Consider the following 26999-nt stretch of genomic DNA (forward strand, 5'->3'; position numbering starts at 1 on the left):
CTTTCTCTGAGCCAGACCTATAAGATATTTTGCCCACACTGAGATGACTGTGGAAATGATTAATGTCTCATGAATAGCACCTTTCGCTTTAATGGCATGTTGTATAGACGGTTGCTTGGAACTGTGATGGTCACTTACTTCTCTCACAGCTTTGTAAATCTCTTCCTCGGCTGGTGGGAGGAGCAAGTGTTCGATGACATCACCATAAGCACTTATATGAAAAAGGTAGACTTGTAGCTCAGGTACATAGAGGAACTGTTCATGATCTGGTGAGGTACGATTGAGTCAGCAACTGATTTTGTGAAGGAATTGAATGTCAATGCACATAATCTGGTATTCACACACCATCATTAGAATGAGCATAGAGTACCTGGTTCTTAAGGTGGAGATTGTCCAGAATGAAACACATACCAGTCTGTTTAGAAAACCTGCGGCATGCAACAGACTCCTGCATGCCCTTAGGGGGCACCCTGATACTCTGAAATGGAGTATACCACTTGGTGAACTGCTGAGGGCAAGGTGAAACTGCAATACGGAGGAGACATACAAGACAGAATGCAATGATAGATTAAGAGAATGTGGCTATCCAATATGGGTTCTGAATAGAGCCATCAATTGAAGGATATTGACAGAGATTGCACACTTTTTGACAACAGGAAGGAGGTGACAAAGATGAATCATCAACCACAAGAGTAGTGATGAACAGCTCTGCACTGATTCAGCAGATATTAGCTAAAAACAGGGGCATCCTTGGATGCGATCCCATGACTGGACAGGCTATCAGCAATAGACCTAAGATCACGTACCGGAGAGGATGTTCTCTTAGGGACATGCTGGTACATACTGATATTACCCTCACCAGCAAGGCAAGGGAACAAAGTCTGCAAGGTTTCTTTCCTTGTGGCCACTGCAAAGCAGTAGAAAGATAGAATACGCTATTCCTGATGGGAGAGCCAGGAGAGCCATGACACAGTTTTTGATGTGTAGCTCTCAGTTTATGATTTACATCTTGGAATATCCCTGTAAACTGAGATGCATGGATAGCACTACTCATGCAGTAAAAATGTATTCCTGAGCATTTCAGGGCCAATGACAACTATGACCTGCATTACTCAGTAGCAAGACATTTTAGGGATAAACATTTCAGTGATTGCACAAAATTAGCATTCTTTACCATAGAGCAGATACCACACAGCATCAGGGGTGGCAACTGGACACTCAGGCTCAGGAAAAGGGAGTCTAAATACAAATTAGAACTAGATACCAAGAATCCAGGCGGTTTGAATCTTTATGAGGAGTTGAATGTACATCTCTGTGAGGACTAATGGTGTCATGTGTGTTTTGCTTCTTTCTTTTGTGTGAATCTTGATCATCAACTTGATAATGTTTTTTATTATATTATTTTATGTGCTTTATTACAGGAGGAGAGGAAGGGAATCTCAAACATAAGCTCAGGAGGTAGCCAGGTGGGTTCCCCTGCCCTTTTCTTCATCTGCATAGTGGAGGTGTCTGAGTACTACACAGATAAGATTGAGTTTTTTGTTTTGTGATTCATAGATGTCATATGTGCATGTTATATTGATTCAAATATGGTAGGCTATGGGGGAGATGTGCGATTGACTGCTGGAACTTTCTAACCTTGCAGGATTTGGCTCCTTAGCCCACTTGAGCTAGATTGGCTGAAAAATGACTCCCAGGCTTCTTTGGGATATGTCGGACTGCACATATAATTTGACCATGCTTTGTTGGACTGCTCCCACTTGGGCTAGTTTGGAAGCATCTTGGGCTTCCTTTGTTATGAGGCTTGGCATTTGGGGTATCTGAGTATTCAGTTTGTCTTGCTTCTGGCTGAAATTGTGCACTGTGGTGTTTTTTGTACTGAATTGATTTGTATATGTGTTATTTTTATTTTGTCAACAGTGTCTGATACGCACCATGGTTATTCAATCAAGAGTGTGGCAAGACTGGGAAAATATTGATTTGTACCTGCTGCCTGAAGGCATGAGATTTCACAATGTGGATACCAGAGTATACAGTAAGATTTACCCCCTACAAAGAAAGTATACTGTGCTGTTTATTTTCAATTTTGATGAATTTCATTTTCACATTTGCACTGGATTTGTTTCCATACAGCCGTCCACTTTGCATGAGGCATGCGCTGGTACACTCTGCCCACTTGGATGAAATTGGATAATTTGGTATTTACATACTTTGTATTGACATGAGGTACTAGGGTCAGAAATATAATGCATAATGCTGTTTATCTCATTGTGATGAATTTGATATTTGTATCTACACTGGCCTTATGTATCATACATTTGTCCACATCTTAATGTGGTATTCAGTGTCTGTACCAACTTTGGTTGGCTCTGTTTACACACTGTGTGTGTATATATATCTATATATCTATATATCTATATATATATATATATATATATATATTATTTCTTCAACAGATGGACTGATAGCCATCTGACGGCTGCACCGATCCCATCATATATATATATATTCATGTGGGAATTTTTTTATGGGAGCATGTATTTGATTTGCAGCGTGGATTCTTGCACTTTACGAATTATTCTTTCAGTTCCATGGTAAGATGGGGCCCATATATCACATACTTTGGTTGGATACACATGAGACCCCTTTTTAGGTTCAGTGCACTGTTACAACACACAGTCTCCTGCACTTGCTTTTAATTATGCCCCCAGGTGGGCCAAGTCCCGGAGGCATGATTAATTAAAATATTGAGGAGGGGGTGCATGGGCCCCCCTCCTAGGGCTTTCGAAAGCCCTGGGGACCACTACCTTCCCGGGGAGACATGCAAAAAAAAAAACATTTGGCGGGGGCGCGAATTATAGTTACATGAAATAACTCTAACTATAACTGCTGAAATTCTATGGCTTTCTATGAGTAAATTCAGAACCTAACTATAACGCCCCTGTAACCTTTGTTTTTTTTCAGTGAATTTCTATTTTTTTTTTTCACGTATATTAATTTTCTTTACGATACGATAATCCAACTGCCACCGCACACAGCCTTTGGCCGTGCACAGTGGGGATGTCCACAGGGCCTGGTCTCGGCCAGTCTCTGCGGACAACCCCTATAACCATCCAATCCCACATGGCTCCACCTCCTCAGGTTGATATCGGCCCCGGGGACCCCATCTCCCGGGACCCAGCATAAAAATGTAATTTTTGTTTTTGGGAAGGGGTGCTGCATGCTCCCTCTCTCCAGGCTGATCTTGGCCCTGGAAGCCTCACCTTTTTTTTGGGGGGGGGCTGCGTGGCCCACCTCCCCAGGCTGATCTTGGCTCCGAGGACCCCATCCCCCGAGACCTGGCCTAATTTATTTTATTTTGGGAAGCAGGGCCGTGCCCCCCACCCTAGGCCGATCTTGGCACCGTGACCCCATTACCCGGGCTCGGCATAATCATTTTGTTTTTGGTGGGAGGGAACCACGTGGCCCTCCTCCCCAGGTCCAATCTCAGCCCCCGGAACCTCATCCCCCAGGGCCCGGCCATGTAACCGGGGTGCCCCCCAGGGCACTCAGTCTCAATGTTGGGGACCGTGGGCGGAGCCTGAAGGCCCCCACAGTCCCAGCTGGCTCTCCACCTCCTATGGGAGCCAGCATTGCTGTCACAGAGAGAGAGCTGCTGAAGGAGCCCCCTTTCTGTGAGAGCAATAGTTCTTCTGCCTGCCTGCAGACCCACAGGCAGGCAGACAGAGGAACCCTCCGCTCTGATGAAGGGTGAGCTGTTTGACAGCTCTCCCTTCATTGGAGCAGAGTGTCTGCTGTGACTTGGCGCCACAGCAAACAGCTATGTCCCGGGGGTGGGCACCCCGGTACATAGCAGGAGCCGGCCCTGGTGGGTGGCTGTCCCCAAGGCCATCATTGGCTCCTCTCCAACATACATAGCGCCAGGAAGGTGGTGGTGGCCCCCGGAGGCTGCCGGGGAGCATGCAGCCCCATGCCCCAAATGTATTCAATGCACCAGGGAGGTGGCCGTCTCCAGGGTTACGGGGGGAGGGGGTGCTCAGCCCCCAGCATCAATTTTACTTAATGCCCCAGGGCGGTGGTGAGTACCAGGGCTGCGAGGGGACAGCGTGCCCACCCCACACAATATAATAAATTCCCCTGGGAGGTGGTGGTCCCCAAGGCTGAATGGGGGCCACGCGCCCCACACACAATACAGGGAGTGCAGAATTATTAGGCAAATGAGTATTTTGACCACATCATCCTCTTTATGCATGTTGTCTTACTCCAAGCTGTATAGGCTCGAAAGCCTACTACCAATTAAGCATATTAGGTGATGTGCATCTCTGTAATGAGAAGGGGTGTGGTCTAATGACATCAACACCCTATATCAGGTGTGCATAATTATTAGGCAACTTCCTTTCCTTTGGCAAAATGGGTCAAAAGAAGGACTTGACAGGCTCCGAAAAGTCAAAAATAGTGAGATATCTTGCAGAGGGATGCAGCACTCTTAAAATTGCAAAGCTTCTGAAGCGTGATCATCGAACAATCAAGCGTTTCATTCAAAATAGTCAACAGGGTCGCAAGAAGCGTGTGGAAAAACCAAGGCGCAAAATAACTGCCCATGAACTGAGAAAAGTCAAGCGTGCAGCTGCCACGATGCCACTTGCCACCAGTTTGGCCATATTTCAGAGCTGCAACATCACTGGAGTGCCCAAAAGCACAAGGTGTGCAATACTCAGAGACATGGCCAAGGTAAGAAAGGCTGAAAGACGACCACCACTGAACAAGACACACAAGCTGAAACGTCAAGACTGGGCCAATAAATATCTCAAGAGTGATTTTTCTAAGGTTTTATGGACTGATGAAATGAGAGTGAGTCTTGATGGGCCAGATGGATGGGCCCGTGGCTGGATTGGTAAAGGGCAGAGAGCTCCAGTGCGACTCAGACGCCAGCAAGGTGGAGGTGGAGTACTGGTTTGGGCTGGTATCATCAAAGATGAGCTTGTGGGGCCTTTTCGGGTTGAGGATGGAGTCAAGCTCAACTCCCAGTCCTACTGCCAGTTCCTGGAAGACACCTTCTTCAAGCAGTGGTACAGGAAGAAGTCTGCATCCTTCAAGAAAAACATGATTTTCATGCAGGACAATGCTCCATCACACGCGTCCAAGTACTCCACAGCGTGGCTGGCAAGAAAGGGTATAAAAGAAGGAAATCTAATGACATGGCCTCCTTGTTCACCTGATCTGAACCCCATTGAGAACCTGTGGTCCATCATCAAATGTGAGATTTACAAGGAGGGAAAACAGTACACCTCTCTGAACAGTGTCTGGGAGGCTGTGGTTGCTGCTGCACGCAATGTGGATGGTGAACAGATCAAAACACTGACAGAATCCATGGATGGCAGGCTTTTGAGTGTCCTTGCAAAGAAAGGTGGCTATATTGGTCACTGATTTGTTTTTGTTTTGTTTTTGAATGTCAGAAATGTATATTTGTGAATGTTGAGATGTTATATTGGTTTCACTGGTAATAATAAATAATTGAAATGGGTATATATTTTTTTTTTGTTAAGTTGCCTAATAATTATGCACAGTAATAGTCACCTGCACACACAGATATCCCCCTAACATAGCTAAAACTAAAAACAAACTAAAAACTACTTCCAAAAATATTCAGCTTTGATATTAATGAGTTTTTTGGGTTCATTGAGAACATGGTTGTTGTTCAATAATAAAATTAATCCTCAAAAATACAACTTGCCTAATAATTCTGCACTCCCTGTATAATCAATGCCCCAGGGAGGTGGTGGGCCTTGGGATTATGTGGGTCTGAAACAGACCCCCGATCTCTTTTTTATAACACGCTCCGGGGGGGGGCGGGCAGCCCCTCTGCATTATTGTTAATTGATGCTCTGGGGAGGTGGCTTTCCCCGGCGGGATTATGGGGGGGCTGGATGCCCCCAAATCCCATTTAAACTGAAATAAGCCTCAGGGAGGTGGTGGACCCCAGGGCTGTGAGGCACCCACCCCTCGCCCTCTGCATTTCAATAAGCAATGTCCCCAGGACTTGGCCCACCCGGGGGCTTGAAAAAGACAAGGGGCAGCAGCCCGTGCTTCATTTTTCTAAAAACTATTTTTGCCAGATTTGCCACGAATCGCTCCAAAAACTTTTTTTTTAAATGCTTTTTTGCTTTGAGGTTGTCCCTGTGGGATCCCAGCACCAGAGTGCCAGGGTGAATCTAACCAGGCCCTTTTTTTTTTTTTTTTTTTTTACCTTTTTGTCTGGGGTCAAGCCATGTCCCAAGATGGCTGCCAACACTTCCTGGTTTGAAGTGTTGGCAGCCAATCAGATCTCAGCATGAGAATGGAAGGGGTCATGAATCCTTCACGTCCCTAAATTTACAAATTTAGATTTTCTTCAATTTCTCAAAAACTACTGAACGGATTTACACCAAATAACAAAAAGGGATCGTTCTGGACCAAGAGCTGCCTTTCTTTCAAATTTGGTGTAATCCCATTCGATTGCTTGGATGCTATCGCTGTTCAATTTTTTCTGTGGGAATTAATATTGGAAACACTCTAAATTTCACCCCACCTTTATCTCGGCCTCCGCTTCATGGATCCGCCTGAAACATTCCAGACAGCATTTTACGTGACTCAAATTTTGGGGGAAATTTTCATGAAGATTAGTCAAGCGGCACCAAATATATAGGCAGCAAAAAACTGCTTTTTCTATAGAAACTAGTTCAAAATCAAGATTGCAAAAGGCAAAAGGGAGGGCGCGCCAGGTCCAGAAGTGATCCCTCCGCTCCTGTTCAAATTGGACTCTGTTTACTGGGCAGGCGCTCTTAAACCAGTCTTTGAGCACACCCTTTACACAGAAACAATTCCAGCATCCTGGAGGGGGTCTATAATCTCACAATTTTTTAAGAGAGGTAATAAAATTGAGGCAAAAAACTACAGGTTGATCGTCTTAATAGATAATGATGCCAAATATTTTACCAGCCTTATTCTAGAAGAACTGATGGGCTGGGTGACAGAAAGCCCAGTTATCCCCATAAACCAAACTGGTTTTAGTAAGCAGGTGGGTACACCACAAACATCCTTAGTCTTTCTTTCCCTTTTGATAGATGCTGCAAAAACTTCCAGCTCGTTTATTGATTACGCTTCAGCCTTTGACCACATTGATAGGAACAAAATGTGGGGTAAGCTTGCCAAAAGAAACATACTGAGGGGCCTCTTGAACCAACTAATTGTTTTGCACACTGATACTTGTGTTCAAGTTGAATTGTGGGCAGGGGATCATCTGTTGAGAAGGATTCCGACTACAAAGGGGCTTAAACAAGGCTGTGTATTGGCTCCAACCTTATTTGACCTTTTTATGGCAGACCTGCAGTCCGAATTGGAAAATTGCAACCCCCATAGTCCCAGGATGGGCGGATATGCTCTCTCTAATTTACTATATGCAGATGACCTTCTGTTAATCAGCCAAAGGCCAGTTGGCCTCCAGCGTCTACTAGATGCCACCCAAAAATACTCTCTTGAAAACGACCTGAGCATAAATCTAGATAAATCCAAGGTCATGCAATTGAATCAAACAAGGGTCCCACAAAGATTCCACTGGCACTTGGGAGGACTACGGCTAGAGATAGTAAATTAAAATAAATCCTGGGGGTTATATTCGACACCAAGTGCACGTAGACTCCGCATAAAGAGGCCTTGAAAAGAAGAGGAATAGCAGCAAAAGTTGCTTTAAAAAATCTTAAGAACAAGTGAGTGTGTTCTTCCAGAATGCATAGACTAGGACCTAGTATGAGTGAGAGCTCCTACAGGGGTCTTTTTGATTATGTGGCTGTAAGAAGCAACTATATATGGGTCAGGCATAATGTTACTGATGGGGCTGGGTGTTTGCCATTTATAAACCCAGGGTGACGCCACACAGAACATCACAGAACAGATGGTGTCCCCAAGAGAAGGAACAGGACCCTAGTTGATCCAGAGGCACGACGTGTAGCACCAGACTGGTCTGAGCCACAGCTGGGCAGACTCCATGAACATCATTTAGGGGTCACCAGGGGTCGCCGCTGGGACCCCTGCCTTGCCCTCTGCGGCCCCTGGCACAGCCTTTGCGTTCCCTGGCTTCAGAGATGGCAAATTCAGTGCCAGAAACACAGTAGCAGCTCGACCTTATGGACGTCAGTTGGGGCTTCACTCTCTTTGTTTTCTGTCAAATTTTTATAACACTAATAGTGAAAAATAAAATATTATTCACTATTAGTGTAATACAAATGTGATTATGCCGTTCCATTATACCTGAGGTAAGTAAAAATGCTTTTAAATGTATGTTGTGTGCATGCTTGCGGGTGAGAGTGTGTTTATGTGAGCGAGTGTGTGTATGGGTGAATTTGTCTGTATGTGTAAGCATGTGTCTGGGAACGAAAGAGGAGGTTAAAGGGCGCGTGACGTCACTTCATCTACTTCTGGCATTTTGCTGAATTGACGCCCATGGCCCGGCCCGGCCCTTCTGGCTTATGACATTTCCTGCAGTAGAGGGAGAAACTGGAGTTTAAACAGGGTCATCTTTAATCTCATGCACTGGACTGCTGTAAAACAGTAAGTGAGAAACACGTGGCAGTTTGCTCTATCATAGTGACCTGTACAAGTGTGAGTCCACAAGGGAGGTGGGTACCGGCAAGGAACATAGTCAGGTGTCAGTACACGCTGCCCCAGTCTAGGAACCAAGACGTGCAGAACATTTATTGGGCCTGTAGGTTAGTCCCTCACACTGGCTCCCACAACCCCACACTTGTTCGGAAATTATGGTATCTGCACCCTAGGGATAATTCGTCGTTCCGAGATCGGAATCGATGAGGTTACAAATGTCCCAGGATGCACTTGCGAGGTGCTGCAATCCCAAGCACGGAGACTGCATCAGGGGAGAGAGGAGTGCCTGATTCCGAAGAAGACGGCGGCCATTACTGCCAGAGATGATTGTGAGAAGTCCCACGGGTGGGTGTGGCGGCTCTCTCCGTGCTTGTCACTGGGTTTTAATTAGCTCCCTGGCAGGACGAGTCGTGCAAAGGGCAAGAGACACCAAGTCAAAGGAAACCTCGGAACGGCTTCCTGCGCAGAGATAGCTCCCCGGGATGTGCGCTCGCTCCTGTTCAGCGCCCGGAGGAAGAGAGGGGTGAGGTGCCAGCGGGGAGGAGCCTAGGGCTCCACCCAATGCAACTCTCACTCACCAGACGGTGTTTGTGACAACTGTAATTACTACACGTGAGATCTCTGCGAACGATCCCCTTGCTGTCCCGGTGAGTCACCGACGTCTCTGTGAGGCGGGGGACAGGCCCTCAGTCACAGCTAACCGGCCCGAATAGCAGTCTTTCATGCTGAGACTCATAGGGGATGCTGGGCCACAAGCAGCCAGCGAGAGCGCGCAGGTGAGGCCAGGGCACCTTCTGCAGCTGCCCTCAAGCCCGCGGTGGCAATCCCATTCCCACCAGCTCCAACTGGCCGCGTCTCTGTTCGCTTTCTATCACCAGGGCTCACGGGTACGTCTGCTTGGGGGCAGGTACACAGGCAGTGCACACTGCACCTTTGATATCACGTGATTACTGTGGTCAAGCACCCAGTATACACAGTGCACAGTTTGTATCTAATACTTCCAGCAGTCAGACCTACAGGTAGGCGGTGCAAACTGCACCCTTTGTATCACATGCTTGCTCCGTTCAGGCACACATACACCAGAACACACTGCACCATTTGTAACACCTGCTTACCACATACGGAAACATACACCGGAACACACTACACCATTCCTGTCACATGTTTACTGCATTCTGCAGCACACACTCTGAACACACTGCACTATTGTATCATATGCTTACTGCATTCTGGCACACAGACACTCAGAACACACTGCACCATTTGTATAACGTGCTTTGTAAATTCAAGTGCAGACAGAACTACACAGTGACCCATTTGTAACGCGTGCTTAGTGCAGCCAGGCACATAGGCAGACTGTACAGACTGTGCCATTTGTATCACACGCCTAGTATGTGCGAGGGCAGACAGGAAGTACACAATGCACCATGGATATAGAGTGTTGAGTGAAATCAGGCACACACTAAAGTACACGTTGCACTATTTGTATCATTCAGGAATGCATATAGAATATACGCAGTACACCATACGTCGAGAGCAGGTAGAAAATATACAGTGAAACTTTTATCGCAAAAGCTTAGTCCAGTTGCGTACACAGGCAGACTGCACGCACTGCACCGTGTGGAACACCTGCTAAGTGCCTTCAGGCTCACAGACGAGCAGTACACACTGCACTATTTATATCACATGATTAGAACATTGTCATCACAGACAGGACGTACATAACGCACCATGTCTAATATGCGCTTAGTGCAGTCAGGCACAAAGGCTGACTGTACACACTGCACCATGTGTGTTCCACATGCATGCAGTCTTCAGGCATACAGTACACACAGGGCACCATTTCTATCCAGTGATTCGCGCAGCCGGCCACATTGACAGACTGTGCACATCTCATCATTTGTAACATACCTTTACAGCAATCAGTTAAATAGACACGCAGTGCACACAGCAGTATTTGTATCACATTCTTAGTATTTTCAAGCGTACACACTGAACCTCTTGTAACACTTGCTCAGCGCAGTCACGCACAATGGCAGGCTATCCCTGCACCCGGCGCCATTTGTAGCACGTTCTTAGTGTAGCCATGCACATAACTAGACTGTACACCCTGCGCCATTTGTAGCACGTTCTTAGTGTAGCCATGCACATAACTAGACTGTACACCCTGCGCCATTTGTAGCACGTCCTTAGTGTAGCCATGCACATAACTAGACTGTACACCCTGCGCCATTTGTAGCACGTCCTTAGTGTAGCCATGCACATAACTAGACTGTACACACTGCGCCATTTGTAGCACGTTCTTAGTGTAGCCATGCACATAACTAGACTGTACACACTGCGCCATTTGGAGCACGTCCTTAGTGTAGCCATGCACATAACTAGACTGTACACACTGCGCCATTTGGAGCACGTCCTTAGTGTAGCCATGCACATAACTAGACTGTACACACTGCGCCATTTGGAGCACGTCCTTAGTGTAGCCATGCACATAACTAGACTGTACACACTGCGCCATTTGGAGCACGTTCTTAGTGTAGCCATGCACATAACTAGACTGTACACACTGCGCCATTTGGAGCACGTCCTTAGTGTAGCCATGCACATAACTAGACTGTACACACTGCGCCATTTGGAGCACGTTCTTAGTGTAGCCATGCACATAACTAGACTGTACACCCTGCGCCATTTGGAGCACGTCCTTAGTGTAGCCATGCACATAACTAGTCTGTACACCCTGCGCCATTTGGAGCACGTTCTTAGTGTAGCCATGCACATAACTAGACTGTACACCCTGCGCCATTTGTAGCACGCGTACTGCATGCAAGCACACAGACACACAGTGCATCAATTGTGTCACATGCTTAGTGTAGTCAGGCACAAATACAGAGTGTGCCCCAATACACCACGCTTAGCATATTCAAGTGCAGACAGGATGTTCACAGTGCACCCTTTGTAAGGTGCAGAGTGCAGTCAGAAACGAAGGCAGTCTGTACGCACTGCACCACGGGTACCCCGTACTTTCTGTATTCCGGCACTCAGTGCACCATCTGCATCAAGCAAGTCCTCACTGCAGTCAGGCACATTACCAAGCTACACACTGCGCAGCTGCAACGCGTGCAGTCAGGCCCACAGTCACACTGTACACACTGCATCACTGCATCACGTGTTTAATGCAGTCAAGCACACAGACACGCACACAGAATGCATACAGTGCACCACTTGTATCGTGCTTAACGCTTTCAGGCTTACAGACATCCTCCTACCAGTGTGCATTCTGACATGTGAATGATTAGTACACTAGGAGCATTGCAAAATGTAGCTAGTCGGGGTGCAATCTGCACAATCTGGTTTGCAAAATCGAATTTCTAAATCGGACCCATGATTTTCAATCCTGCAGTATTCTTTTAAACACCACTGCAATCTAACGCTTTAGTGCCATTTGATTCGCTGATTAAATAGAAACAAAAATTCCCAGAATGGAGACATGGTATCCCAGCAACAAGGACCCCTCTGACTCTCTAAGAGTGCATGTCCTTTAAAAACCTCATAGACTTGCTTTTCGTTTAAATATTGCTTCCTTCTTTCCTCTGTCGTCTTTTCACCTGTCTGAATGTTCCCAAGGCTCTGCTTTGAAGATGTACGTAGGCCCCTTGCATTCTAAATAATCGGTGCATCTCAAGCCCCGGATGTGTTGGTAGTGGCCTTCCATGGCCATAAGATGCCAGTGACCCACCTCGGCTATGATACATTAAGTGGCCAGACCTAGCCATGAGGCTTTAGTGTCCCACATCAGCAATGCCATGCTTTCCAAACCTAGACGATAAGCCAGGAGTGGATGCACATCCCAGCCCAGGTATGCAATGATAATGTCCTGTCCCAGCTTTGTGATGCTGTTGGACTAGGCCCAAGTCCGCAGTGTGAGTGGTCACGCCAGCCATGAAATGCTAGTACCCCAGCCCAGCTCTCCAATGCTAGAGCCAAATGCTGGCTATGTAATACTAGTGGCCCTACCCTGCAATGTAATGTTAGTGGGCCAACTCAGGTAGGCTGGGGCCCAGTTTAGCTATCCAGCGTGTAAATCATCCCACATATGTAACACCAGTGATCCAGCCAGAGAAGCAGTGGAAGTGACATAACCCAGCTTTGCAATATCACTGACCCAGTCCATGTAAGCAGTGCTACTGGCCCCACCTATCAAGTGTGCGACCCATCCCAGCCATATGGTGCGTGTGGCCTAGGCCAGCTACACAACATTAACCCCCATGCCCAGCTATATAATATTAGTGGCCTTGCCCAGATGGGCAGGGTTAGGGGCCCTACCCAGCTTTGCAATATCAGTGGCCCTGCCCAGATAAGCAGTGACAAGGGCCCAGCACAGCTATGTAATACAAGTGGCCCTCTCCAGATAGGCAGTGACAAGGGCCCAGCACAGCTATGTAATACAAGTGGCCCTCTCCAGATAGGCAGTGACAAGGGCCCAGCACAGCTATGTAATACAAGTGGCCCTCTCCAGATAGGCAGTGACAGGGGCCCAGCACATCTGTGTAATACTAGCAGCCCTGCCCAGATAGGCAGTGAGAGGGGCCCAGCACATCTATGTAATACTAGGGGCCCTGCCCAGATAGGCAGTGATAGATGCACAGAACGGCTATGTAAATCCAGTGGTCCTTCCCAGCTAGGCAGTGATAGGGGCCCAGCACAGCTATGTAATACTCGTGAACCAGGCTAGACAAGCAGCACTAGTGGCCCGGGCCAGTTAACCAATGTGTGACCTATTCCAGCTATGCAATGCTAGTGGCCCAACCCAGCGATGCCATTTTAGAAGCCAACGCCAGAAATGTGATGCTAGTGACCCACACTTGCCATCAGTTGATTGTGGCCTACACCAACATTTGATGGCAGGGTCCCGACCAAGCAATGTGTTTCTAGGGTCCCATATCCCCCATACAAGATTAGTGGTCCACCCTAGATGTGTGCAGTTTAGCACCAGCAGTGCAATGCTTGTGCCTCACACTAACCAGGAGAGATCTGGGGCTCATCAAAGCCAGGAACCCACCCAACCTATTTTGTGCCAGTGATGGTCCTGCCGTGAGGTGTTACCATTCTACTCCAGCAATACAATCCCCCCCCCCCCCCCAGCACAGCATCTCTAAGCTAGAGATGTACCCCAGTCATCCAAAACTATAGGCAATGTAAACAGTTGGATATCAGTATATCATATGCAGAAATATTGTATTGTGTTTGCAAAAGATAATTGCAACCAGATATTTATGTCAGATAATATACTGACAATGCAAGCCAATGTAGTAGGTGCGCCTTTGCAATCAGCCGCCTGTGGTCCACTCAAACCATGTTATGCACACTTGTTTGTGCCCCATCATTTGCAGGCGATGCAAGTGAACAACCGCAGACACGTGATTTTCGTGGGCAATCCCTGACATGAAAGGATGTAATCCTCCTCAGCGATGTGCTGCTGGTTGACCCCTCTGCCTGACCGATATTTGCACGTTTCCTGTGCTATTCTTCTCAGTGCCTGTAGCCTAAGTTGCACTTCCTCATTTTCAGTGTTGTGATTTTAACATTCATGCTTTTTATCCTGAGCACACACAGGTCTATGTATCCATGTCAAATCTATATATAGTTTAAAAAAAGCCCGTGAGATACACAGCGGTGTGGTCATCTTGGAGAGGGCAGACAGAGCTGGAAATATGTCAGAGTTCATGGCATCAAGCCCACGGTGTCCCCCCGAAAAGGCCACTCGGAATCTAACTGAGGAAGTTGAGTCATGTCATATCAACCCTGGAGGAACTACATTTGCTGCCCCTCCAAGCCTGTGTGATCAAGACTGGCTGCATCACCTATAGTGTCGCCTGCAACAGCGCCCCTGCGTACCACGCCAAGAAAGTAACCTCCTCAGGGGGACAGTGGCAAGGCAGAAGCCAGGATATGACTAGAATGGAGATACAAAATCTGACAAACATATAAAAACCAAGACAGGCTTCTTTCATCCCCCCCCCCCCCCCCCCCCCCCGGTCCGGAACAACTTCACCGTCGTCTTCAGAACTGCCTCAAACCTTGTGTAATTCAAAAAGGAAGTGAAGATGCAGCTCTTTAAAGGATATCACATCTCTACACAGTAACCACCCACAAATAGTCTGCATTAGTTTAAATGATCCTGAATCGTAGGCGACATGCTTTTGTTCAGTACCCTGATGCGTCACAGCAAGGTTAATGCTACACAAACCCCCGCACATACATACATTCTTCGGGTTAGCAGAGGGGGAATAGTGACTAGCTGTCCCCAGCACCCTCATCTCCCACAAGTATCTGCACACCCAAGTATCATCGGCCTAGGACACCTTCAGCTGCCGCATAATTATATTTCTGAATCCACCAAGGCAGGCAGGTTAAGGATGTGACAGGATGCCAGACCGTGAGATGTTCAGTAAAGCCAGTGGGGAGGGGAGGATTCGAGCTAAGTATCGCTGAGCAGGGCACACCCTTCCCTCTTGCAAGGAAATTACAGCAGGGTTTATGAGAAATGATGCCATCTGAAGAAGATGTCCTCGCCTGGCACCATGCATGAGTCACATGAAGGGAAACGCAACATTTGCTGGTGCGGTGTGTCGCTGCCACCGCACAGTCGCAGGTGCTACCAGGGGTGTCACTCCACGTTCAAATTCTAGTCGAGACATGAGCTAGGAGAATGTTTCTAGTGAATGTGCAGGAACAATGGGCGATTTTGCATTTATTTTCATTTATTTTGGAAGATTAATTCCGGAAGTCACATACGTAGAAACTAGGTGCTATATGGGCATATTGGCAATACTGTTTTAACAGAGACAATGCCACGAGCCTGGTTGTATGCTGAACGTTTAGATATGCAAAAACACTACAATGCGCTTGGAGTATATTTACAAAATAAATGTATTTTCAAACGTAGGACATCGCCATAAAGACATGAGGCATGGCAAACCGAAATGTTCAATGTCCTGTTTTTAAATTTAGGTGAGACTGATAGTGTGTTTGAACTCTGAGAGGCGGGAGGAGTAGCCCACCTTGGACTATAGGGGCACTGAATGGTAGAGGATGGGATACTGATCAGGGTGGCAGTAGAATTTATGACTTTGCCTGGAGATAGGTAGGAGTGCAGAGGACCCCTCACTAGTGTACTACTGCAATATCCCAGCTTATTCTAAGCTTAGTGTTAAGTAATTAGGTTGTCGTCTGGAAGGAGGCATGAAGATAAATGTTTAAATGCCGAGAAGCTGTGGCAGGAAATGAGATAAACGTCCCAAGCCTCTCACAGGCATTAAACGATACCCCGAGGGTCCTGGCTGTAGAAGACAGAGGGAGTGAGGTTAATGACAACCGGAGAGCACCATTGTGTCATCAGAGGAAGTAAATAGATATCCCTGAGTTTCATGGACAGAGTATTTAGGATAGAAGGACACTTCAATGGCAAATTGATGGAAAGTTGAGATTTTATTCCAGGGGTTTTACAGTGTGCTGGTGCCACTGCATGGGGGGTAAACTGGTGCAATGGCAGCCTCTATAAAACGAGTGATCTGTAAATTAGCAATGACATGGCCTAATAATGTGTAAATTAGATTGATCACACAACGGAGGAGAAATTGGGCCAGTGATTGGTAAATATGAATTATGTATAGATTGGTTGTTTTACAACAGTTAATCATTTTAGTAGGTAATTATAACTTGGACCAAAATGATTAATTGATCTGTAAATTGTTGTTCGAATTGTGCAGTGATTCGTAAATTTGGCATAATTTGTCTTTTAGATTGGTAAATTGGAGTGATATGTCTCAATGATTTGTGAACTGGATGTGAGATTCCTCAGTGTCATGTAAGGTTGGAACTGATATGACTTGTGATTACAAACTGAGATGATATGGTTAGGTGATCGGAAAATTTGGTATGATATCATGAGTTGTCATAAGGTATCATTCAGTGTCCCACAAGGCTCTACTTTAACCCCAGTACAAAGCATTGGCCTGATAATTGAAAAATTGGCATTGAACTTCACTAATAGGTGGATAATATGCAACTCTACTTGAAGCTATCATTGATAAAAGACATCATCATTGCCAAAGGGTCTGGAGAAATTATGACTGGATGACAGCAAACTGCGAGAAAATAAATACTCAGAAAATGACATTCTTACTAATCTCTCACAAATCCCACAAAAATGACTCTAACCTAATCACAGAACTGAAAGTGAGAGGTTTCTCTCCATCATCCTTGGCAACTACGATATTGCTGCTGTTCCTGGCTGTCGCCTCAGTCTACTCCAGTTGAAAAGATTAAAGTTTGTACTCAGCAAAAATCAGCTGAAACAGCAGCACATGCTAAATATCTCCCGGATTGAGACTGTCAATACCATCTTGATGAACTTTCCAGCTAAGGTTCTGTCACCGAACAAAGCAAATCTTCACTCTATTGCACATCTGATTGTTTAGAAAAAGAAATTTGATTGGTTCGCCACAATTAGGTATTGATCTTTACTGAAATCCTGTAGAGTCCTGGATAAAATGTAAGATCTTCTGTTTCACTTTCAAAGTAATCCATACAGGTAGACCGCGCTACACAGCAGGTCCTACTGATCATTTCTCCTCAAGTGGAAACAACAACATTCTAAACAACCCAAGCAGTAAGAGAATCATTTTCAGGAGTAGCTGCAACTTTCTGAACACCCAGACGACCCACCTCAGAACACCCCTTACATCCCGTTAACCCAAAAAGGGTTAAGACCCACTGTTACAAGATGCACTAAGAAGGAGGAAGTAACTGAACCAAAAGCACATCCAAATCAGGGAAGGGCCCTGAACAGAGATAACAGGGATCGAACTGAGTTCATTGTTTTGTTCTCTAGGTACTCTCACTCCAAATCTCTGTTTATTTCTGAGGTCATTAGAAAGGGCATCTTCCCGTGTATTCCACCCAATCTGTCTGCCCCTCATCTCCTAGTCAAAACGCATTCCTCAACTCAAACATCCTAGATCGCTTTTGTTCACATATGCTGGTAGATTTCCCCACACGTCCTAAGCAAAGCGTTCTAATACTGCTTGAGCAGCTTTGCTAAACAAAAATCTAAATATATAAATACGTATGGCTCAATTACTTCACAATTGGGGGTTGATATGGAGATTGTGGGTTTTCCTAAAATGGGAATTGTAGAGATCGGTGATTTGTAAAGGGCAGTATTTAATTTGTAAAGGAAGTCCAGGGCACATAAGTTTCTCTCAGAAGCCTGCATTAGGTGCTATTGAGGATCATGGTGCCAAATACCTAAGGTGAGTAGACTTGATTCCACCTCGTGCCTCTTTAATCCACCACTATACACTCTCCCTTTTTATTGGCTCCTGCAAGTTCTTTTTCATCCCTGCTTTCAGCCATTGACACTGCTTTTCCTTCTTTATTTTCCTCCTTACTTCCCCCTTATGTGTTTTTTCTTTCATGCTCTGGATCAAAGTATGTTGAGGGAAAATAACTGCTGGTCCCAAAAAATGAGTATCAGTGGGCCCCACTTGCAACCACAGACTCAAATTAAGCGCTGTTAAATGGGCATGGTATAGATCAGTGGTTTGTAAAGTATGATACTAGAGTACTGGGAAGTAAATATAATCTGATAAACATATTGTGTCCTAAATATATTTGACAATAATATTGCCCAATTGCAGTGAATAAGAGAAAGTCTCTACCCATTGAGGCAATATTTTGCAAAGGATATTAAGAACACAATACATTGAGGTGCTATGGCAATGTTATTTGTAAATCTGGAATGACTTGGCTTTCGATTTATGCATTAGTGATGATATGGCTCAGAGATTTGAAAATAAATATGAAATGAACTCGGGTGCACAGCTCAGGGGGTTGTACATTGGAAATGAAATGGCTTGATAAGTGTGGCATGTTGGCGTTTTAAACTAGGTACAATGCAACTCATTTGTAACTCATTTATTTGTAAATTTAGAGTGATGGAACTTCGATGTGTAAATTACACGCAAGTGACTCGATTTATAAACTTGGATGATATGGCTCTATGATTTTCAAACTACAGTTGATGCAGTGATGTGATATTCGGAATTATATGACTTGTGTATTTTGTTAAAGTCAAGGATAATATCCTAGTGATCCTTGAAGGTAAATTGACTCAGTGATTTTGTTCACTTTGAGTCATATGGAGCTTTATAACCTGCTTTAAAAGGCATGGATTATATGGCATAGTCATTTGTACAATGGGTTTGCTTTGGCTCGGGGACCTGTTAAACATGGGTAATACAATTTAGGATCTCATTAAAAGAGAATCGGAATTCTGATATTGTAATTGATCACCCTCCTTACCAGCCACATTGGGATGACTGACTAAATTGGAGTTAGGGGGAATAATTATGACTAAATGAGAGAGATTTAGGAAGCACTAAGGAGAGGCTAAGGAAGGGCTGGGGAGAGGTTTAGGGAGGGACATGCACCCACCTAAAAAATGCAAGCTGATCCCTCTTCACAAGCTGCAATTCTATTACAGTCAAAAAGGGCACGTAAATGTTCTCCAGCTCAAACCTGGAGTAAGTCTAGTATGACAAATGGCCAACCACCCAACCACTGAAACTGGAACACCCTTCCATAGAAAATAATGGATGCATGGACTTAAAAACCAACATATAGAAAATAATGTTAAAATAAATTAATTTATTTAGACTTCTTAAAAAATATATAAATTAAATTAAATGTTAATCACATGCATATATGTGTTTATGTATATAAACATATATAAATGTAAATAATATTTATAAAATAAGTCAATAAATGTAAGTTAATTGTATAAATGTTAATAATTTTAATACCTTATAGATAAACATAAACATATTTCTGTAGGTGGGTTTTTAAAAAAGATCTTTAAAACGCCATTTTAATTCAATGTATTTAAATGAATTAAATATTTAATTGAAATTAAGTCAATAGTACTGTAGTGTATTTTAATGTGTTCTACTTTTAAAATAAATGTATACAATTAATTTACATTAATATTTAACATTAAAATATTCCTACTTTTTTCAAATGTAAGATATTTTCTACATTTCCCTATCCTTTCCCATAGAGTGATTTCCAACACAGTGGCGGAGCGCTCCACCAGAGTGGCAGAGATCTCCACCTGGGTGGCAGAGATTTCTGTTTACATGTGAAATGTTACTTTATACATGAATTTTTGGCTCCACCCCCAACTTTAAGGGAGTGGAGACATGTATGTGTGCACGTTGGACTATATTTACCTTTGGAAATGGTGAACAGACAAAAGTAATACATTTACTGTAAAGTGTAACAATAAATTTACACATATAGATTTACTCATGTGTAAATTTACTGTGAACAGGCCCAATACAGTTCAAATATAGATCCAGGCAGCAGGCACTTAAATCACTGAGCTATATTAAAAGAGAAGCATACAATTCTCTTGGTGTTATTCTTCTTGGATCTTGAGCATTCCCTTTTTATCAACAAATCACCATTTTATGGATTGCTACTGCGGGATGCATTCTGCCTTGTGCACCAGAAGGGGAAACAAACACTAAATGTTCCTAGCACAGCTGAGGACATGACGGCTGAGGCACACCAGCTGGCTGATTTTCTGCACCTGCCACTGAAAAACTCAACTATGGTCAACTGTACTTTCTCCCAGATATGCATCACTGAGAGAAGCACAGCCCGAAGAGCTATGCCATTGGGAACCTTCATGTTGTTGTCCTTCACAGCTGCTGACAAGACCGAAATATTATATAGTTTATTTGTCTAACATGGAGAATCTCTACAGAGCTATGCTTCACTTTGGTTGGAACGGGTTTTGTTCCACACACAGGACTAATTGCAGAGCTAGTAAATGGTTATCAGTTGCAAGCAGGGACAGATTGGGAAGGAGGGCAGTGGGCATTGGATGTAGGCTGGTGCCTTAGGGACACCCGTGGGCCATTTTTATTAGGGCCTCTGTAAACTGGCCTACAGAGACTAACTATTTCCCCAGCCACTGCCAGAAATTTGCAATGTGGCACCAGCATCATGGACACTTCCATGCCAAGCTGTCAAACCGAGGCTGGGGTATTTTTTTGCTCTGGCCCTTGGGGTATTCCTACTTCAGCCCCCGGCTTCAAGAGGCCATCCCAGAAGCAGTGTCATCTCCGCTGGGACCTCACGTTTAGGCCTTGGTGGGTGTGTGGAGGGTGAAAGCATGCAGGAGTCTTGCATAGGGGGCAGGTGATTTTGTGACCCTTGGGCCATTCCCACCTTATCCTCCTCTGGAGCAGCAGCTGTATTATTTTCTTTACCCCTCCCCTGCCAGGTCATTTCCCTGAGGCTGTATTGGGCTGAGGAGGTATTGAGTGAGAGAAGCAGCCTCCCCAGGGTCAGGTGTTGTCACCTCTGTCCCAGTGTCTTTTAGGCCTTGGTCCGGGGGGGGAAGGGAGGGTGTTTGCACAGGCCTCGCTGTGAGGCCAACTTTTCCAGGAGAAAAAAAACCATAGTTTGTAGCGTTATGGTCAGAGCTGCCGACGTTAGAACCTGGGAACTAGGTTTGAGTTCTGGCGTTAGCTCAACATCGTGTGATTCTGGGCAAATCACCTACTCTTCCTACCTAAAATAAAAATTAATTTGATCTTCTGTAAAGCAACTAGTGCTCATATAAATTGCTCAAATGCCTTTGGGAGAGTTCACACTTTATAAAACTGCAAAAAAAGAAAAATAATAAAAAATAACTGACCAGAGTCTATAAAGGCTACAGCATGATACTTGAAAAGGACTCTACATAAAAATGTCTCTATTCCTTTTTAACATGGCTTTTCTCCCTTTGTTTAGTTTAACTATTAATCATGGATCATTAAGGTAGCTTTAGGACACATTTGAAAGTGCTTTTGCCTCATATTTACTGTTTAAAGTACCATTGGGTCAGAGGAAACAGTACCAGCTTTTGGTGATTTTCTTTGGTTTTGTACTGTTCAAGAAATTAAAATACGAGTCATTCCGGTAAACAACCATCGAGGTGGCAGCCCTAGCCAGATTAGATGTTGTGCCCTTGGGCCACTTTATTTCTCTCCACCAAGCCATAATACAGTGCCTCTAGTTATACCAATGGTACATGCCATATAAGCTTTAATATATTTAATTTACTGAACATTTCTGTAAAAAAGTAGTCCAATGAGACTAACTAAATGGTGATCCATTAAATGAACAGTTCAGGAATATGGGTCTCTTATTTAAGAGTCCATGGGCCTAATTGTGATCTTAATTTGATCCTGGTTACAAGCGAGCAATTTACAAAACAAATAAATAATTTATATATGTGGCTACACATATTTAAGGAATATTCTGCGGGTTTCTGTAAGGATTACCAAATGACAAGGGTTTTGGGACAGTCTAAGGAAACGCTGCCTGCTCTTTCAAGCTGTAGCATACCTGTCGGGGCTGTGTGTCACAGCTCATCAAATCAGGGAGAGCTGCCACAAAACACCCCAATCTACTGTGCATACATGCCAAAATAAAGGACTATTTATATATGTCACTTGCATTTTCAAACTGCTATTTAGAGTACCTGTTTGCTCCTGAGAAGGGCTGGTACTCTTCCCATTAAATGTATTGCAACAGTGCTGAGAGGCGCAGGCATTCTCCCATAGAAATTAAAGAAGTGCAGGTACTCAGTACCGGACAGTACCTACCCATTTAAAGCACTCGTTATCTGGGAATTTAAAGTCCCCGGTGTCTTTTTCTAAGAAGCTTCCACTTAGCTTAACTAACTGGTGGTATGAGTGCCCTGTGACCAGCAACTTGCTCTATACGAAGTTAGGGGATTCGTATTTTACACGCGTGCCGCATGCAAAATCTATTAGGTGATCACCAGAAAGAAGACTATAGGGCGCTCAAGCACGCTAATCTGCTTATGGAAATAAAATGTCACTCCACAGACGTGCCTGTAGACAGGTTAAAGTAGGCCCCGTGTCTCTGTAGCAGGTGCTCGGGATAGCGAGCTGCCTCATCGGCTTGCCGGTGTGTGTGTTTCCCGCGCCTCCGCATAGCTAGCTGCCTGCCACAGAGAGCCCGTCGGGGCTATAAGGCTCGCCAAAGACCGTCTTAGCTGGAGCGGCCGCAGTCCGTCCGTCGGACGGGTCTTCGCTTGGCCAAAGTTCGCTGGCCGCACGACCCCCAGTCCCTCTCGCGCTATGTACCTCTCCTCCCGGGATGGAGCGCGAGATGTGGTCCTGTCAGGCTGCTTCCTGGTTCCTTAGGATGATGCACCTTTAGTGCTCAGCCGGTAGAGCTCGCGCTGCTCCCCACACACAGCCACAGAAAAGGGCGAGCTTACCTTGGTGCCCCACCGCATGACCACCGCCGCATCCCGGACGAGCTCCAGAACCGGAGATGGAGCCGAAGAGCGAGAGACCTGCAGCTGCTCTGACATAGGAAGCCGAGATCGCTACATGATGTGCCACAGCAACAGGCTCTCGAAAGAGGAAGCCGGGGGAGGGAGTGAAGTCATATTTCAACCTTTTTTTCTCTCTTCAAAATAACTGACATTATTCGTTTGACAACTCAGACTTGCAATCAGGTGCTCTGATAAGCTGCTTTTTCATGCAATGACGAAAACGGTTTGCACATGTCGCGCTCGGTCGCTTCGAAGCGCGCTCACGCTCTAATAGCTTGCTTCCAGTGAAACCACAGTGCTTACATTTAGAAGCCTAGAGAATCTATCGTGCATTTGGGGTGTAAGCGGGGTTCGCGTCAGTTCTAAGTTAATGCGCATGGTCCTTTACAGGTAGCACCCAATAGCCAGTGCAGTTCTTTTCAAGTGAAGAGGTTTCTTCCCAGGTCGCTGAATGTGAGGCATTGTAATCGTACATTTGGCAACAAGCAGCGAGCAGCACATGGACTGAATATCCGGTTGTTACCGAGTGGGAGAGCTCAGAAACAGAAATATTTCCAAATCTCGAATGATGACAGAAGCATCAAAACTTTTCACACTTTCTGTTTTGAGAGCACGCTACTCTACGATTGAGTGAATGGACGAATAGTTGTTTATTTCATGCACAGAATGGGTAGACTGATTTGAGCTTCAAGGTGTGTTGGTTCTAAGATAGTTTGATGCATGCATTTACTGATGAATGAATGAGTGGGTTGTTTATTGGGTGATGTGTGGTTGATTGAAGGATTTTCTAATGGCTTAATGGGATAATAGCAGGTTAGATGAGAGGTTAGTTAAATGACCGAATTTACAAAAAAGGTGAATCGAGCGATAAATTGTCAGCAAATGCTCAGTTGGATGGATAAACAGGGACAGTTTGTCAGCTGATGGGATGTTGAATGGATGAATGGGTAAATTGTCAGGCAATTCATCGACAGATTGATGTTTACAATTAATTTTTCGTTGATGAGTCATTGGATCGAGGTATATACACCTAGAAATATAGACACATAGTTTATTTTGGCAGCATGAATGATTGGGTGAATATGCATTTTTTCTAAGGCAGGTGAATTATTACATTTATCTAGAGATCCTCCTGTCTTATTATATTGCCAAACCTCTTTGTTGTCTTCAACACAATCGACCGTTCCACACTCATATGCACCACGGAGTGTCAATTGTGATTCAGCAGCAATCAATCAGTAGATATGTAGAGTGCTGCTTGCGACCCATGAGGGAATCCAGGCACTGGCAGCATCTAGTTGATTAGCTGAATAGCCAGGCCTTCAGGGACTTTCAGAACTCTGGAAGAGAGGGGGAGGTCCGGAGATGAAAGGGTAGCTTGCTTTGTGCTTCCACTGCTAGGTAGGACAAGGAGCAACCTTTGCATCTGCTATGTTGGATGCAGGGGGGGTGAGGGTTAGAAAAAGGTAAGCAGAGCGGAGGTGTCTGGTGGGCTGATGGAAGTTCAGGAGTGGTTCAAGTAGGCGGGTCCATGCATGCATGGGACAGACTCTTAAATTGGATTCTTTTCTTTACAGGAAGCCAGTGGAGTTCCCTGAGGTATGGAGTGATGTGTGTTCGTCTAGCGAGATCCAGGACGAGTCTTACTGTGGTGTTCCTTATGGCCTGTAGTCATCTGAGCTGCGTTTCCTGCATAGAGAGCATTGCCATAGTCCCATCGGCTGGAGATTAGGGCTTGGGTTATAATGCATATTGTGCTTTGGGGTAGCCATTTGAATAACTTACAAAGCATGCAGAGGAAGAAGAAGCAGAAGGAGGAGATGGAGTTGACCTGAATTGTCATGGTTAGTTTGTTGTCCAGAATGATACCTAGGTTCCTATCGTGGTCAGTAGGGGTAGGAGTAGGCCCAAGTTCTGAGGGCCACTAGGATGTGTTTCATAGGAAGCTTTTGTTTCTGATGGTCACTACCTCTGTCTTGTCAGTGTTGAGTTTCAAGCAGTTTTCCATCATTCAGTTTGCAACATCTGTCTTGCAGCTGTGGAAGTTGGTCTTGGTGGTGTCTTAGGAGACAGAGGGGATAAGTTGTGTGTCACTGGCGTAGGATGTGATATTGAGTCCATGGGTTTTGGTGATGCTAGCCAGAGGTGTCATATAAATGTTGAAGTAGGTGGGGCTGAGCAACGATCCTTGGGTTACTCCACAGATGATTTCCTTGAGTTCAGAGGTGAAGGAGGGAAGGCAAACCTTTTGCCTTTTTCTGGTAAGGAAAGAGGCGGTCCATCTGACAGGGGCACCTTGTATGCCTATGTTGTGCAGCCTTGTGATGAGTGTGTGGTAGGACACCGCATCTAAGGCTGCAGAGAGGTCTATGAGAATCAGAGCTGCAGTCTCTCCTTGGTTGAACAGGGCTTGGATGTTGTTGGTAGTCGCGATGAGGGCTGTCTCAGTGCTGTGGTTGCTGCGGAACCCGGATTGCGAGGAGTCGAGTAGGAGGTTCCATTCCAGGTGTGAGGGGTATTGTTGGTTGCTGACTTGTTCTAATACTTCGTCAGGGAGATCAATTGATAGTTGTTGAGTTTGCTGGTGTCTGCCTATTGGGTTCTTTAGTAGGGTGTTGACTTCTAGTCCTCGGGGAAGGTGCCATTGGCAATTGAAGTGTTGAACTCAGTGGTGAGTACATGGCTGATTCTGGGTTTGCTGTGGTTGACGATGAAGTAAGGGTATGGGTCAGTGGGCCTATAAGTGGACTGAGTTCATGATGGAGGCAATGTCCTGTTGGGAAACCTGGCTCCATTAGGTTAGTCATGTGTCTGTGGTGGTAACAGGGTTGTTGTGTTGCTCGAAGAAGTCAGTAGCTTTGGACTGGAGTTTGAAGTTTCCTTAAATGTTGGCGATCTTGTCGCGGAAGAAGTATGCAAGGTTGTCGCGAAGTTCCTGTGACGGGGTAATGTTTGTTGGAGCTGAGGGTTTGAAGAATTCTTTGGTGATGTTGAAGAGTTCTTTGCTGTTATTGGAGCTTGAAACGATGCATAAGGCTAAGGCCTTTTTCTTCGATTCTCTCAACTGCCTGTGGTAGAGGTTGAGGGCTGTTTTGAAGGCAGTCTTGCCGTTCATGTCCTTGCTGGTGTGCCGTCTCCTTTCTCGTTGTTTAGCAGTTCTGAGGTCTTCAGTGTACCAGCTAGCCTGCTTGGTGGACCTTCTGTGGGTGTTGTTGCTGATGGGAGCAACACTGTCATTGTAGTTGGTGATCCACTTGAAGTTTCTGACGTTCTGGTTTAGGTTGTTGGAGGAGATGGTGTTGGTGGTATTAAAAGCATTGCTTCATGTGTACTTTGAGTCTTTGCTTCAGCTGCAGTTGGGGGCTTTGGGTAGATTGAGGGCTGAGGTCCATGAGCTGGTGATATTGAAGTGGACTATGCAGTGGTTGGTCCAAGTGAGTTCTGTGGTTTGGCTGATGCGGTCGCTGAAGATGAAGATGGAGTCTAGTGTGTGGCCTATGGTATGTGTGGGATCTTGAACAAGTTGGGTGATTCTGATGTTGTTCGGGCTGCCAAGGTGGTTGGTAGTATTGATGCCATTGTGGTTATCGAGGTAGAAGGTGAGGTCTCACAGACAATGTAGTTGTTGGAGTCTATGGCAAGGGGGGGCAATGTTCTTTGATGGTTCTCCTTCAACCTTTCCAACTGACACCAGTTTGTTCACATAGGCATGCCCAGGTCGCAAAAGGTACATATCACTTGGGGAGTCCCTCGAGGCCCCAAACTGTCTCCTATCATCTTCATCTTATACATGGAGCTGCTTGATGCTCTCCTCGCAGATAATAGCATCAAGGTTCACCAAAATGCAGATTATACACAGTTGTCCTTGAAAGTCTCCTCTGCCTCAAACACTGCTTGCTCATCATCCAGTCCTGAAATTCCAGCGCCTACGTGAAGC

At 45.3% G+C, this 26999-nt stretch overlaps 1 protein-coding gene across 1 annotated transcript in view; it reads right to left on the reverse strand.

Moving 5' to 3' along the window:
* Positions 1-23313, reverse strand: part of ZNF831 (zinc finger protein 831) — a 413436-nt gene extending 390123 nt beyond the window's left edge. Inside the window, exon 1 of the mRNA XM_069243423.1 lies at positions 23003-23313. The gene's annotated coding sequence lies outside the window, so the exon portion shown is untranslated. The remainder of the gene's footprint in view (positions 1-23002) is intronic.
* Between the last annotated feature and the right edge of the window lie 3686 nt (positions 23314-26999).

This window comes from Pleurodeles waltl, chromosome 7 (genome assembly GCF_031143425.1).
Source record: "Pleurodeles waltl isolate 20211129_DDA chromosome 7, aPleWal1.hap1.20221129, whole genome shotgun sequence".
Taxonomy (NCBI): Eukaryota; Metazoa; Chordata; class Amphibia; order Caudata; family Salamandridae; genus Pleurodeles; species Pleurodeles waltl.